The sequence below is a fragment of the Mus musculus genome, chromosome 3 (assembly GCF_000001635.26).
Source record: "Mus musculus strain C57BL/6J chromosome 3, GRCm38.p6 C57BL/6J".
NCBI classification, from domain to species: domain Eukaryota; kingdom Metazoa; phylum Chordata; class Mammalia; order Rodentia; family Muridae; genus Mus; species Mus musculus.
In genome coordinates, this window is record NC_000069.6 from 107,359,474 (window position 1) to 107,375,089 (window position 15,616).

The following is a 15,616-nucleotide window of genomic DNA, read 5'->3' on the forward strand; positions in this document are numbered from 1 at the left end:
TGTGTTACCCAGCCTCAGAAGAGAGACACTCGGAACTCTTCCAGTCAGACCAGCTCGGAGCTCAGCAAGTGCTCTAAGGCTGATAGGTCCTGCATTAGCTGTGTGGTCATGAGCACATGACTTGATAAACAGTACTCATCCGATTTAGAATCCCAGCACCTGCTGTGTAGGTTGTGAGACCTGACACAAGGTGTTCAAGCTTCCTATGTCAGTGCCCTCATCTGTATGGAGACAATAACAGTATCTACTATATGAGCAGTATTTACTTTGTCTTCGTTTTTTGTTTTTGTTTTCAGTTCCTATTAAACCAATGTTTCTCATCCTTCCTAATGCTGTGACCCTTTAATACAGTTCCTCATGTTGTGGTGACCCCAACCATAAAATCATTTTCGTTGCTACTTCATAACTGTAATTTTGACACATGAATCATAATGTGAATATCTGTTATGCAGAGTATTGGATATGTGACCCACATGAAAGGGTTATTCGACCTCCAAAGGGGTTATGACCCACAGGTTGAAACCACTGTCTTAACCTGAAATTAGAAGCAAGTATATGCTGTTTAGCTTTCTTTCTTTCTTTTTTCCCCCTAGAAGTCAAACAGAAGGATCCAAAAGGTAGGAGGTAGAAGACAGTCTCTGTAGTCTTCTAGTCCAGGCCCTGGGAACTGATGGTTAGAACAAATAAGCCAGGGCTGGAAAGCAGGGCCAGGGCCTGGCAACTCTGTGCCCCTGATTGTGATGGGACCATATCTTAGCCATTGAGCATCCTAATGCCTTAGAGGCCTTTCTGGACAAGCAGAGCATGCTGACCTTGAAGGTCCTTCAGCCCCGTAGCAGCTGAGACTCGTTGAGCTGGCCTCTTGTTTTCTGAGCTATGTCCCAGGCCCCACATTTCCACAGCCGCTGAAGAGGAAGCGCTTTGATGCTGCTCTGGCCTGCTTCCTGCTTCCCCAGGGAAGCCCTTGGTTACTGGTTTGGATGCTGCAAAGGACCCGGCAAGAGAAACTTTGGCTTTTTGGCATGTGTTTACAGCCAAAGCTTTTCAAGGAAAGATGAGGACAGACAGCAAGGCAGTGAGAAATAACCCAAAACTCTCATTCTGTGGCCTTGCTCTGAAATCTCCAACCTCAGCCCCCTGGGAAATGAGGAATCTCTGAAAAGAAACAATGCTCTGGGAAGTTTCCTGTTGAAATGGCCAGGGCAAGGAGTGAGTTTCGCTTGGGTATAAGGGTAGAATACTGTAGAAAAAGCAAGGATGGATGGGAGTGGGTACCCTATCCCTGATTCAGCCAGTCAGTTCTCAGTGACTCAGTGTCTAGCCTGCTGATGCTGTGGCCTTGGGTGACAGCTGTGTGTAATCAGAGAGTTCAGGTAAAAGCTTGCTAGGATTAATTGTGCTGCATGAAACAGGCTGTGGTTTGGAATCTAAATAGGATGTAGGTAGGCGCTGGGGAAGGAAAGTGAAGAAGGGCTGTAGCGGGCCTGGGCACGACAAGCATGCCCTTCCCCCATCCCCTCTGCCTTGCTAGAAACCAAAGATTACTAGCCACCAAGATCTAGTCCCTTATTTGGCCACTTCCTCCTTTTGAGTCTGACTACCAGGGTCCAGCTATCAAAGTATTGAAGTCCAGCACTCAAAAGTCCCCTTTGGCTACTCTAACTAACACATCCAATCAAAATTAAACAACTCGTCTTAATGCAGGCTTTCCCTCCCCTTTTCAAACTGCCGTTTGCCTGTGGGCCACATCTGTTTTCTCTCTATCCAGAAGCAGTCCTTTGTCCCTCCAGGGCAAATATTTCTTTCCACCTTCTCCCTTGTTCCCTTCCCTTCTCCCTCACCCTCTATTTCCTGTCTTTGTCTCTTATTCCCTGCTGTTTGTCTCTCTGGGGCCAATAAACTTGGTCTTGGACTGTCCTTCCTTTTAGAAAGACTCCTCAATGTCAGAGGGCTGCAAGGGCCCATAGGAGGTGTCCAGGGCTGAGTGCTGTTAGCCAGGGGATGAATGGTTTTCCTCCACTAGGTAGGGAGCTCTCCCAGATACCTGGTTCTGACTCTGTGACGTGTGCATACATGTTGCTGACTTATTAACTCTAGTGACCTCTGAAAGCAGCAGAGGCCAGTGCGATTATGATCTTCCTTGCTTGAAGACAGAAGACCGGGAGCTAATAAGCAGCTGGAGTTACCCAGCTGCTGAAGCTTAGAGCTGAGGCCCGTTGCCCTTGTGTTTAAGTCCTGCACCCATTCCAACAAATGCTAACCCCATGTTCTCCAATAGTCTCATAGCAAGGATGGACAATACCCTAACTCCACTCATGCAAAATGTACAGATTGTGGTAGGAAGGTAAACACTTTTAGGGAAATCAGATGTTCTGGTTGTTCACAGGACTGCCAGATGAGTGGCCAGTGGCCTTCTCCTAGAGTCATCCACAGATTCCTGTACATTGCAGACTGGCACTTGATGCCCCCATTTCCACTTGGACACTTGGTGACTCATGTAGAGCCAAAATCCTGGCCTTGCTTAAGCAGGCAGAGGCACTGTAATCATGGTAAAGCCCTTCCCTCCTTTCCTTAATCAAATGACCTTGAGGTAATTTTCAGACCCTCTGGGTCTGGACTTGAGCATTTCTTAAAACAATGACAGTCACCCACTTCAAATAAAGCATATAGCTTTGCTCTGGGAATTGAGTGAGGTAACACATATAAAGTCACATACCTGTAAGAGGATATTCAATAAGGGATAATTTTTATGGCATAGATACGTAGAACTTCATTGCAAGAAAAGAATTATGAAAAGCAATCCCTGAGCACTTATAATATGCTGGTTGTTTTCAGTTTCTCATTTCTATATGATATCAACTAAATTACATATTCCTATGTGGCAGGCCATATATAGCTCCCATTTTGCAGGCTCTGAAAGATTAGGCAAGGTCAAGGTACTCAAAGCTCAAGTGTATGATTCATGCACAACACCAGGGACTTGGACTTGACTAGAATGTTGAGGAAATGAAGAAAAAAACAAAGATAGACACACAGAAAAACAGGGGTTGGGTGGTCCGGGCTCTCTTCAGGAGAAGCTGCAGTACCCCAGAAGCTCAATGTTATTTATTACACAGAGTTGAGCTTCAAGTCAGGATTATTGCATAAAGTACAAGAAGAATGCAGTATTATTATATACAGATAAACAAAGAGGCAGGATATGTATTCAGCTGGATGAAGGAGACAGGATTAGCTACTCTGGGTAGGAGCAGTCTGCAGGGGAACAGTCTTCAGGCCATAAACATGGGGTGCGTGCAGCATGCAGAAAGCAATGGTAGACATTTTCTGTGTACACTGTCAACACCCACACATGGACCAGAGGGAGGCTTTACCATTTCCCTCTTAGCCTCATGCCAGGGGGGAGGCTTTGTCATTCCTTGAGAGTCTGAGGCTCTTGGGTCCTTGAGATGGCTGTACCTCTGTCAACAGCACACATCCATTCAGGGCTTTCCTCACCCCGTACACTCATGAGCTGAACATCTAAAATGACATCATTTGTGCTCTCCTGTGATAACCTCAGGACCATTTCCAGAAATGGACTTCCAAGCATCTTCAGTTTGTTTGTTGTTTTATAAGACAGTATCTTTCCTAGGCTGACCTCAGACTCACCATACCTCTGCCTTAGCATCCATGCTCTGGGGTGGCAAGCATGGCCTGAGTAAGTTTAGAGTAAGTCAGATCCTCTTGCAGGGAGCTTTGAATCCCTTGTGTTACCGCCTGCCACATCTCTCTAGAGCACTGCAGTTATGTTTCTCACGTTCATCTTCCGTGCATTGCCTCTGTATGTCTATTTCCTACACTGGGCAGATGCTCTTTGGCGAGGGCATGTACAGACTCTCCTCCTAGTTCTCTTTATTTTCTTTTCATGAAACTATTTCCCCCAGGCTTCTGATCAATGCCTGTTGAGTTGAGGTGAGTGCTAGGCAGAGTAAGTTGAGCATGAAGACCTGGTTAAAACTCCTGCTTCCACTGACTCGGGAGCTCCAGGCGAGTGACTTAATCCTTGTCCTTCAGCCTACTTACTGTGAAATGGGATGACAATATGTACTGCCATGAGATTGTTGTGAGGAAACAAACGGAATGGAAAATTCCAGGCACAGCATTTGCACAGTACCTGGCACACATTTTATATTCAGTCAACCGTGGGTGTTCTAGGACCTGTTTGTGTACTTGATAAGGCAGATGGCCACAATGAGGAAAACAAGAGGTACCTTGGGAGACTTGGATAATCAGGGACATTACTAAAGACCAGCGCTGTTAGTGTCCTAGGGGATGGTGGGACAGAAGTACACAAAAATGAAGGAGGCATTTTAAGGAAAGCTCAGGAACATGGAACATTGCCAATAAAATGGGTGTAAGGCTGCTTGGACGAGGGAGAAGAGGACTGGGCAAGGAGGGAAGTCTGGAGCAGTACCCCATTTGGTTAGGGTGAAAAAGAAGCCTGTAGAAGAGACTCATCATTCAAACTCAAGAAAACGACTAGGCGTCACGAGGACAAGGTCAGAAGGAAATCACAACGTAATGTGGCTGGGGAAGGAGCAGTATCTGCCTGGATCCAAAAGGAGAATCCAAAAGCCAAAAAAATATGAATAATCCAGGCATCAGGCTCAAGGCAAGAGGCAGCTGTTCTTTTACGGCTTGATGAGCACTTGACTAAGCCTCTCAGCCAGTTTAGGAAAGCCCTTCCCATGCAGTTTACACTGAGATGTCTCTTGATGGGCATGGGGACTGCGGAAAACCCCAGCCAGGAGGAATCAAGGGTAGTAGAAACCTAAGGGCCTGGGAACCCTGGACACAGTCAGGGGAGAGTGAACCCCACTTATCCCAGGGGATTGGAGTGAGGGTGAAGGGAGGGCAGAAGAAAGTTATCAAAGTATGGGGGAAGCCTCTTTCTGTAGTGTCTTGGGCCTCTTTACCAAGCCAAGAAGGATCGTTTGTGAGAACCAACTAGAATTCCTACACTCTGAATCAAAATTTTACTGGCACAGATAGTTTTATCTGTAAGACATTGGGATGGAGAGGCTAAGATAATAAAAAACTAGTTGGCTGGTCTCTTCTAATGTTCTGACTTCTTTCTCCATGGCCTCTTCAAGGAAGAGGCTTGTACAACTGTTAACCAGTCCCCAGGGACAGAGTAGTCTCTTTTGGCCTTAGGATCTAAGTGAGATTATCCAGAGCCATCTGCAGACTACTTAAAAGACGATATATATGGACACGGAACTATCTAGGGAAAAAAGTTTTTTGTTTTTGGTTTTGTTTTTTTTTCACCCAGAATATTGAAGCAGACAGATTCTCTCTGGGGACCCAAGTGGCTATGTTTAGCCATCTCCAATCAAGGCTGCCATGCAGTTCAATATTTTGCAGGTAGAGAAAAATGTGAGGCCAACCACTGGGCAGAACTGGAGGCAGAAGCATCACCTCATTTCACTGCTCAGAACTCTTTCCAGAGAATATGACCACATTGGGAAAGTAAGTATCTGTGTGTCTGTCAGGATGGCACTGGACACTGGCCAGTTAGCAACCTTGGCCACAGGTCTAAAGCATGCAGGTGATTGCAAAGAGGCAACAGGGAACTAGACAGATTGACAAGTCAAAAAAGGTGTGGGTTTCACCCTCCCTGGTAGCCCTAGTGTCACCCACTTCCTTGCCACACGACAAGGGTATCCTGAAGGGAAAACATGGCAGGAAGGAACAGGTGTGAGTCACAATAGAAAGCTCCCTGAACTGGGAGGCTCTTGACCTGGGTGCTGTGGAGGCCTAGAGCATGTGCCAAAGAGAGGATGAGGGTCTGATCACCCTGGGAAAGCTTTGGACTCGGGTGGGAGAGGCTCCAAGAAGCTTAGAGCTAACTCAGGTCACCAGGTAGGAAAGAGAGCAGAGACTCATAATCCACACTGCAGTGCCCAGATGGTTCTCCTGTCAGTCACCTATGTGGGAGGGGCTATAGGGCTAGGGCCGAAGGGTCCAAAGAAAGGAGGTGTGCTGTATGGGAGAAAAGAGAAGCAGACAGCAATGAAGTCCATTCTACACATGGTGCAAGAGGCATTGGTTTAGGTGTGTTTTTTTCATTTGGAGTGTTGCAGAGCTATTTAATAGCACTTCCTGCTGTGATAGGAATGTTCTCTGTGTATACTACCCAATATGGAAGCCATTAGCCGCATGTGGCTACGGAGCACCTCAGGTGTGGCTAAAGGGGCTTGGGAACTGAATTATGCCATACTTCGTTTTAACTAAGGTAAACCCAGATAGCCGCCTGCGGCTTGTGATTGTTGGACTGGGCAGAGCAAGCACACTTAGAGCCCCATGGAAGGAGGGTAACAAATTCTCATCGTTTGCCTGTCATTGTCCTTGACCCTCAGCTCCCAGACCTCAGCACTATAGGAAAGTGTTGGTAGATGGGAGTCTAGCCTTAGGTTTGGACATGCTTTGGCCTTGGTCTATGGGATTCTCATGTCTTCCTGAGGACTTCTTAGGCAGATAGATTAGCATGGGAAAGAGGTTTGGGTGGAGCGTGAGCATCTAGAAAAGCTTGAAATAAGTTCTTAAGCCCTAAAGGGGGCTTTAATGACACATTCTCTGTCTTTGTCTTCAAAGATGGGACCGTTGTTGTTGTTGTTGTTGTTGTTTCAGGAAGGTCTGAGCCTTTGAGGTGTGGCTGATGTGCTAATGTTCCGAAGCATGCTCAGAGAAGGTGTCACAGCTCAAGGCTGGGAAATGTAATTGCATCTGCCACTCTTCTGTTCTATGCCTAAACGTCTAATGCCACTTGCCTGGCCCATGGCCAGACTGTCTAAATGCCTCGTGTCGTGTGAATGATATCCCTGCACTCTTTCCCCAGCATCACTTAGAATCTAGAATACCTCCTTACCTTCCAGATGAGCAGGACCAGGTGATCAAGCAGGTCATCACTTTCACTTTCGCCTTCTCTTCAGGACATGATCAATAGGCATAAGTCTCCATTTGTGTTTTCCTTGGAGCCCTAGCTCTAAGACAGCCTTGCCTGAGCTCCAAAGCCAATACCTATATTCCTGGAGTTTGTTCTTTCCTCCAGACTCCCCCTTACCCCCCCCCCGGGGGGGGTGCAGAGCCTCATTGAATCCTTTCTTTCCATCCTCTCTTACTCTGTTATCTTCCTCTAGGAGAAAAGCTGCTTTCATTCTCTCTGCGGGAGACAGAGTTGGCTGCTGAGAGGGCTTTACAGGAGTGAGAAGTGTGGCATGGAGCCTTCGGTGTGCAGTGCTGGTCTTCCCCGAAACTCAGACTTTGTTCGTTCAAAGGCTGTCCTGCTCTCTCTCTCTCTCTCTCTCTCTCTCTGTCTAAATCAAAGCTTTCCTCAAGCTCACATTCAGGTCTCACTCACAGTCCCAGGCTTTCAGCAGGACCCCAAAGCCTCTCAGCACAAGCACCAGAGACTCTTTTCTGAAGCACACAGCTCATGGTCTTCCAGAGGCTCCTCAGTGGCTCCCAAGAGGCCGGCTGCCTTGGCATGACTGGGAAGGCAAGCCCCTGTTCCTTCTTCTCCTATAAGTAGACCATGGTGACTACTTCCCTTTCTCCTTCAGGGGGGAGACCTGACAGTCTTTTGGAAGCCTAATCTTCCAGGCACAGCCAAGGTCATTCACAGGGCCTATGAATATGTTCCAAGTCTGCGCATCTCTGCTCTGAACAAGAAGTAAGCCTCTTACTCTGGAGCACCTCTCCCATATGCTTGGGTACCACTTCAGTATAACATCCTCTTCTACTATAAGCTATAATAGCCCTCGCCCCACTACCCAATCTCCAATGCTGAAGATAGAACCTAGGGCTTTGTGTGTGTTAAACAAGCCCATTGGACTACAGCCCCAGCTCCTAGTGCCAGGCAGAAGATTTTGACCGCCCCCTCTCAGTCCTACTGAAACACCCATGTAAGATGTTCATTTCCTTACCTATACACCCATCATACTATTGGGCTCATTTAGACTATCTGCTTAGATGGATGGAAGTCCACTCTGACCACTGCCTTGGGAGGCTTGCTTCCATCTTAGAAAGATGGGAGAATAAATTCAGGATCTTCAATAGGAAGGCTATCGAGTACTTCTGATGAACTGTCTGCAGCTAGAGGTGACTGTTTCCCACAAGTACCCTCAATGGAAAAGCAAAGACCCAGGTACAGCCAGTGCAGTCTCTTTCAAGGAGCTGGTGCCGCATACCTAGTGATTGGATGATACATTTTCAGCACCCAGCTCACAGAATGAGGCTGGTTTCTCACTTTTGCTTCATTGCTATTGTTCTCTTATTCTTTGTTGGTTTCTAGCTTGCAGAGAGTCTCAGGCAATTCTTGAAAGCTGCTTTTTCATGCTCACTGTGCCCTTTCTGAATCTGGAATCAGAGACTTCACAATTGGGGCTAGTGTGCTCTCTCTCATCTTTAGACTGCTCTCTTGAAACCCACCTCTCCGCGCCCCCCCCCTCCCCCAGCTCCCCCTGCTCCCCCAGCCCCATGAGCAGCTGAACAGCCAAGGCTTCTTATTCATGGATGCTCCTTCAGTGCAGGGCTTTGACAGTGGCTGCTCCTCCATCGCTTGCTCAGCCAGGGCCCTGCCAAGCCTCCTCCTCCACACCTGATGGTGTACCTGGCTGGGTTCTCAGCCCCACTCAGGATTGCTTTATGTGGTTCCAAGCCCAAGTATCTTCCCTCTTCTTTAAAAGAACACTCATGGTGCCTGGGCCACCGCCAACTCACTAACCAACTCCTTTGCCCTTGACCCCTTTGTGTGGCACCTCCTAGGTCCCTTCCTTGTTGGTATCCTCCATATGTTGTCCCTCTGCCCTAAACCACACCCAGACTCCCTGAGCTACAGTAACGTGGGTGTGTTTTACCCACCTCAGTTGCGGTGCATTCCTTAAGAGCAGGCTTGGGCTAAGTACAGCTCTGTGCCTCCCACATTCTCCACACTCTCCCAGAAGCCCTTGTCCAAGGTAAGCTTTAATGTCTCCTTATTGATTTCTTAGAAGTGGAGGCTCATTAAGTGGTTTGTGCTGCTTGGGTTCCATTAGGCAAGAGAGCTTGTGTTCTTTTTCACTAGAACGTTTCAAAGTGCGTTCTATGCAGAATACCAGTGGGTTCTGTAGGACAGAGAGACTAAAGCACATTTCTTAGAGCCCTACTATGTTTATGGGTGCTTTCCTCTTCCAAGAAGGAAGATATGGGAGCCCAAGACCCCTTCGGATCCGAAACAACAGATGCGGGACCCGTAGATAAACATTCAGGTGGTAGAGAATGAGCTCGGGTGAAGAAGAGAGTTAACAATTTAGGGCAGACTAGGTTGTGGTCAACAAGTGAAGCCAGCCTCACCAAGGTGTGCTGGACCAGAGACCTACCAAGCTAACCCTTGTGAGGCCTCATTTGGAGAAGGGAGTTAATTCTTGTCATGAGTCTCTTCCCGCCCAGGATTTTATCTCCTTGTCTTGAGCCAGGTAGGCTGTCCAACCAGTTTCAACCAGTGAGACTTCACCAAAACCTCCACATAAGAGGCCTGAACAGCCAAATCGCACATACAGTGTCTAACTCAGCTACAGACTTAGAAACTTCCTAAGCAAGCCAGGACTTAGAAGCCAAATAGAAGGCTTTCTGAGGCAGGCTTGGCCACAAACTCTTTTTGCTATTATTGTTAAAGTGGGGAGGTAGCTTCTTGAGTTAAAATACTTGCTGTGCACGATTAACGACTAGCAGGCTTGTTTGCTTGTTTGTTTGTTTGTTGACACCATCTTGCAATTTTAACCCAGGCTGACTTGGAAGTTACTATGCAGCTCAGATTAGCCTTGAACTCGTGATTCTCCTGCTGCAGCCTTCCAAGTGTTGGAATTCCAGGCATGTGCTACCACACCCAGCTAATCCTTCTGTTCATACAGCATCTCTGGGCATCGGTCCTATCCTGAATATCTCCAAGTTCCCTCAAATGTCCCAAAGCACCACGGAGAGAAGGTGGAAAAGGCCTGAGAGAGTCGTGTGACACAACATCTGGGCTTCTGTTCTGCCAATTACTTTGTGTGGGTATCTATCTCTGAAATGGGAATGTTTGTCTCACAAGGACACAGAGAAGCAGAAATGGAATTGTGGGAGAGAGTCACTGTAGAAAGCCCATCACACTCACACATATGTACTGAACCCCTACAATGTGGCTTTCCATACAGAAAAGCTACTGTTTACTGAGTGGCTGAATGGGACCAGAGTTAGTATTTGGCACTTTCTGTATGTCATTTAAGGCAATCCTCATTTAATGTAGACCTGGTGGGGTTAGATAGTATAGTTTCCATTTTACAGATGAGACTGGAGTCCAGAGGTTTGAAGAGTTTGCCCAACTTTTCATGTTCAACAGTGTCAGAAAACTAAAATTCAAACTAAATCCCAAGCCATGATTTATGCTTTTTTTAAAAAGATTTATTTATTTTATGTATATGAGTACACTGTAGCTGTACAGACGGTTGTGAACCATCATGTGGTTGTTGGGATTTGAACTCAGGACCTCTGCTCGAGCCAGCCCTGCTTGTTCTGGCCCAAAGATTTATTTATTATTATATGTAAGTACACTGTGGCTGCCTCCAGACACACCAGAAGAGGGTGTCAGATCTCATCACGGATGGTTGTGAGCCACCATGTGGTTGCTGGGATTTGAACTCAGGACCTTCGGAAGAACAGTCAGTGCTCTTAACTGTTGAGCCATCCCTCCGGCTCCATGATTCATGATTTTTAACATTAGGAGGAAAGACATTCATGAAAGAAAGAAAGAAAGAAAGAAAGAAAGAAAGAAAGAAAGAGAGAGAGAGAGAGAGAGAGAGAGAGAGAGAGAAAGGGAGGGGGAGGGGGGGAGGGAGGAAGGAAGGAAGCAAGGAAAGAAGGAAAGAAGGAAGGAAGGAAGGAAGGAAGGAAGGAAGGAAGGAAGGAAGGAAATTAAAGCATGCTTCACAACAAAAGCAGACAAAAACAGGCATGGGGGCTCAGGTCTGTAATCCAAGCATTTGGGAAGTTGAAGCAGTAAGAATTTGGCAACATAGCAAGTTCTAAGCCAACCTGGGATACAACAGACCCTATCTCTGAATCCCAAAAAGCAAGCAAAAGAAAATGACAGATGCTCGTTTCAGGATACCCTGCATAATCAGGACTAATGGTATTGCTGTTAATCTTTAAAATGAAAATAACCGACTTGGTGTTACATGCACCATCCGAAACATCGTCCCACAGGTTACTGGTGGAGTGGTTCTGTCTTGTTTCTCATTTCTCCCCTCCACTGCACAGGGGAAATTGCCACCTATTTCCCAAGGCTGTTGCAAGAAGAAAATTGACCTAGAATATGCGACAAAACAGTTACAACAGTGTCTGGCTCTTGGCAGACACTCAATAAGTGGCGCTGAATGAGTTTCTTTGTAGTTTATAATCTGACGGTGACACACATGACCGTGCTACAGATGTGCTGCTTTTAACTACTGAGAATAATACCAGTAGGGACAGGAGGGCTCATTTTTCAAAATTGCATTTTAGCAGTAATGTGGTAAGACATGAAGGCAGGACAGGGGTACCTGTGACAACCTGTAGGTTAAGAGCACAAACTCCAAGTCATGTGACCTGGTGCTGGATTCTTTGCTGGGGCCTCTTGAGAAAGTGAGTCAACCTTTCTCATCCCATCCCCTGGTCTTTTTTGTGACAAGATGGCTGTGAAGACTTGGAGAGTTTATGTATGACGTGTGACAGGTACACAGTAAGTGGCATGTAAGTACACCTTGTCCCAGTGGCTGCCTCTCCCTTGGAGCACTCATTAATTCCAAAGAGAGGTTTGGATAACTTGCCACGGCTTTGATGTATTTTTGTGAACAGACTTTTTCTTCCCCTATTAGATCTAAGCAGTGAGAGAGCAATGAAGCCATGTGATTCAATCTACACAGGATTTACACCCAAGTGAGCTCTCTATACTGTACAAGCTGTGAAGAAACCAAAGAACTAGTTACAAGGGACTCCAAGGGCTAAGTACTGCCCTACCATGCAACCTCATGGTGGGGGCCTCTTATCTTACTGTGCCCTATTGTTCTGGATTTAGAGGTCCCAAGAACACTTCCTGTGCTGTGAAGGTCTAATGAGATTATAGAGGTCCAGCTGTTATGACCCACAGTGCTTTGGCGAGTTTACTTACATTTGAGACTACATGCTCAGCTCTGTAGGCTGGCCGAATCCTGGCTCAGAAGCACCCAAGCACTGTGATATGAGGAAAAGCCATCCCCACCCCCAGGAACCTGTGGAGTCATACCCTGAAACAGGAACATACTACACTACCAGCTGTGGGGGTTTCTACAGCTCAGAGTAGTCAAGATGACTAGGGTCTTTGGGTAGTGTCTTAGAGTTTCGTTACTCTGAAGGGACAACATGACCAAGGTAACTCTCACAAAGGAAAACATTTAATTGGGGCTGGCTTACAGTTTCAGAGATTCAGTCCATTAACATCATGGTTGGAAGCACAGCGGCATGCCAGGCAGACATAGTGCTGGAGGAACTGAGAGTTCTACATTTTGGTTCACAGGCAGCAGAAGAGGACTGTCTTCCACAGGCAGCAAGGAGGAGGCTCTGATTCTACACTGGGCAGAGCTCAGGCATAGAAGACCTCAAAGTCCACCCTGACAGTGACACACATCCTCCAACAAGGCCATGTCTGCTCGAACATGGCTATACCTCCTACTAGTGCCATTTCCTGTGGGCCAAGCATTCAAACACATGAGTCTATGGGGGCTAAACCTATTCAAACCACCACAGGCACTATGGCAGAAAGGAGAAAAGGAAGCGTATTCCTGAGCCTGGGAAGGTACAATGTTTACTGTCCTGTTTATGAACCCGAAGGTCTAGGTCTGGCTCAAAGAGTGTCCCAGAGGAAGCTACCCCTAGAGATCGTCAGCATCTAGTTCTTCCAGGGAAATGATCTATGACAGCAGGTCTATTCAGGGCTCCCCATCCGTTTCCCCCTTCACTGAAATTTAATGTGTGGGTCCACCTTCCAGGAAGCCACCTGGCATAGCCACCCAAGCCTGGGCTTTGGGAACAATCAGACCTGATTTCAAATGTGGACTCTGCCAATTACTGTCTATATGGGGCTGGCCACATTCCCTAACTTCTCTGGACTCCAGCCCCCAATATTACTAATGTCACTATTTCAATTTAGCTAATTTCACTATATTGATGCAATTGATGTGAAGACACAGTAAATATGCAGTAAATTTTTACTAGGGAGAACACAATGTCAGGTCTGGTTATATTGTGCACTTCCCCTATGTTTTAAGCCAAAATCTTACCAAGGCATGAGGCTGTCCAGGGTGGCTATGGGAGAGCTAGAGGACAGTCCTCTCCACTATATGGATGGCTGGTGGGGGGTGAGGGGACTGCAGGCCAGGTGTTTACCTGAACCCTTTTCCCCCGTGCCTATGCTGAATAAGGGTGTTAGCCAAGAGGTAGCATCATGCCCATGCCTTGAACCCAATACTCCTGAGTGAACTGCCTCTCTTCTTTCTCTCTAGCCTTACTTGTATATCTTCAGTAAATACTCTGGGCTAGAGGTGGACAGTTGGATGCTTGACTCTGGAAAGAGATACAAGAAATACTATAAAACTGATAACAATAACAGCAAGAACAAACTTTTTGAGAGCCATCTTTATGCCTGACATGTCTGTGTGTTTATTTATTTCATGCTCACAATCCCCAAAGAAGTGCCCAAGACGGCCTGCTTAGCAAATAGAGATGTGGGATTTGAACTTATTCTGACTGACTCCCTTTCTACCATGAGTCTAACACTTGACTATGTCCATAAATCACAATAAACTTCACAACCTTATGAGGTAGGTATCCTCTTTCTATCACTAAGAACACACACCTTTGAGCTCAACGTCTACTTTTTACTCAGTTCATGTGGTTGGAGACTGGTCTCCATCAATGACATCTCAGGGTACTCTTGTATTCTGGTTTCTAGCTTGGACTAGATTAACAGTAAACTTCCACAGGAGATCATGGATCATAGGGCACAAGCAGAAAGTCAGGGTATTTATTCTACTCCCTTTTCTCTGCTTTGATTTTATGACTACAGATCCTTCTGTATAGCCTCTTACATAGCTCCTACTCTCTCTTCCATGGGCCAAGGAGTGACAATAGCTTCCTGCTATTAGAAACTCCCTAGCCATCTCAACATTCTTTGTTGATTTCCTTAACCTTGACATAGTATGAAAGTGATTGCTATATCCAGTTACCTTCATATATCCACCCGAGCACGCCTAATAGCCGGATCTGACCATACCTCTCCGTGTTCATCTGAACCTGTCCTCCTGCAGCTACTTGAAAGTAAGGTCCATGGCTTTGTTGCTGGTCAGATAGTTCCAGCTCTCTCCAAATAAATTAGCGAAGAGTCAGGGCAGTGGCTGAATGGCTCTTGATGCTGCTTCTGCCTACCTGAATTTGAAATTTGATAACAGTTTAGCATCTATGGGTCCAATTTTCCATCTTCAATATTCAGAGTCTCTTTAAAGGTTCTCTCTCTTTCTCCTAGCTCTGATACAAAGGCCTTGTAAGCTGGCACCCAGAGAAAGCATGAGGTTTGCAGCCCTGGCATAGTATAACAATGGTGTAAAGATTTGAATTCCTATAACGAAAGAACTTGAATTCCTGCATTTTTTGTATTTATTTGTTTATTTACTTACTTATTTTTATGTGTGCCATGTGCCATTTTATGTGAGCACCAGTGCCATGGAACACTTGTGAAAATCAAAGGACAACTTGGGAATTGATTCTGTCCTACTCTGTGGGTTCTGGGGATGGGGCTCGGGTTGTTAGTCATAGCAGCAAGTGCTTTTATCCACTGGGCCTGAACTCTTGCATCTTAAGGGAGTTGTTGCTTTAATTAAGCTTTGTTCTGGAATTTTTCTTCCATGGCTCAATAAATATTTCATCGGTGGTTAACTCGATATATACCTACCACCAATGCCACTACAGACTGCTTATAACCTAGTAACTGTCACCACTCCTTGACATATCTTGCCACCTTGCCTACTTCAGTTCCCATCCTCTCAGCCACCTCTGGCTTTTCTCACCCAAAAGAGCTGGCTGCAAGCTCCTGTTCCTAGTTGTGCACTGGGGAGCTGGTGGGAAGAGGAAAGATAGTATTCCAGCCAAAGGAGAGCGAGAGGAGCTGCCTTTCCCATCTATGTCAAAACCAAGAGAAGATGACTGTGTCTGCTTGGAGGGAAGCAGCTTCGTTGATTAAATATATAATCTGTTCTGGAAAACACTATCCTTGGAATAGCTCTTAGCTGATCCTCACAGTGGGGTGTGAAAGTTAAAGAGAGACAGTGGGGAGAGGCAATGTCAGGGTTCTGTGTGAGGAAGGAAACTCAGCTTCCCCATGGTCTGGGTCTTTCTCCTCAAACCCTGTCCTGCTTAAATCTTAGAGGGCACTGCCTTGAAGGGAAAAAAAGAACTGAGAGGCGTTCCCCAGCAGCTCAGCCAGGAAGCTCCAGAATAAAGTGATAAGAAACAGTCAGTGCAGAGCCAGAGGGACCAGGAGACATCAGTCAAG

At 46.4% G+C, this 15,616-nt stretch overlaps 1 long non-coding RNA gene across 2 annotated transcripts; it reads left to right on the forward strand.

Annotated features, from left to right (window-relative positions):
- Positions 1-5,353: 5,353 nt before the first annotated feature.
- On the forward strand, positions 5,354-13,633 carry Gm35700. 2 transcript variants are annotated; one of them, XR_375947.2, is made up of 3 exons: positions 5,354-5,508; positions 9,930-10,067; positions 12,587-13,633. It is a non-coding gene; the product is annotated as a predicted gene, 35700 (long non-coding RNA). The 2 variants fall into 2 exon arrangements; XR_375948.2 differs by lacking the exon at positions 5,354-5,508 and adding an exon at positions 8,893-8,996.
- The last annotated feature ends 1,983 nt before the right edge of the window (positions 13,634-15,616 follow it).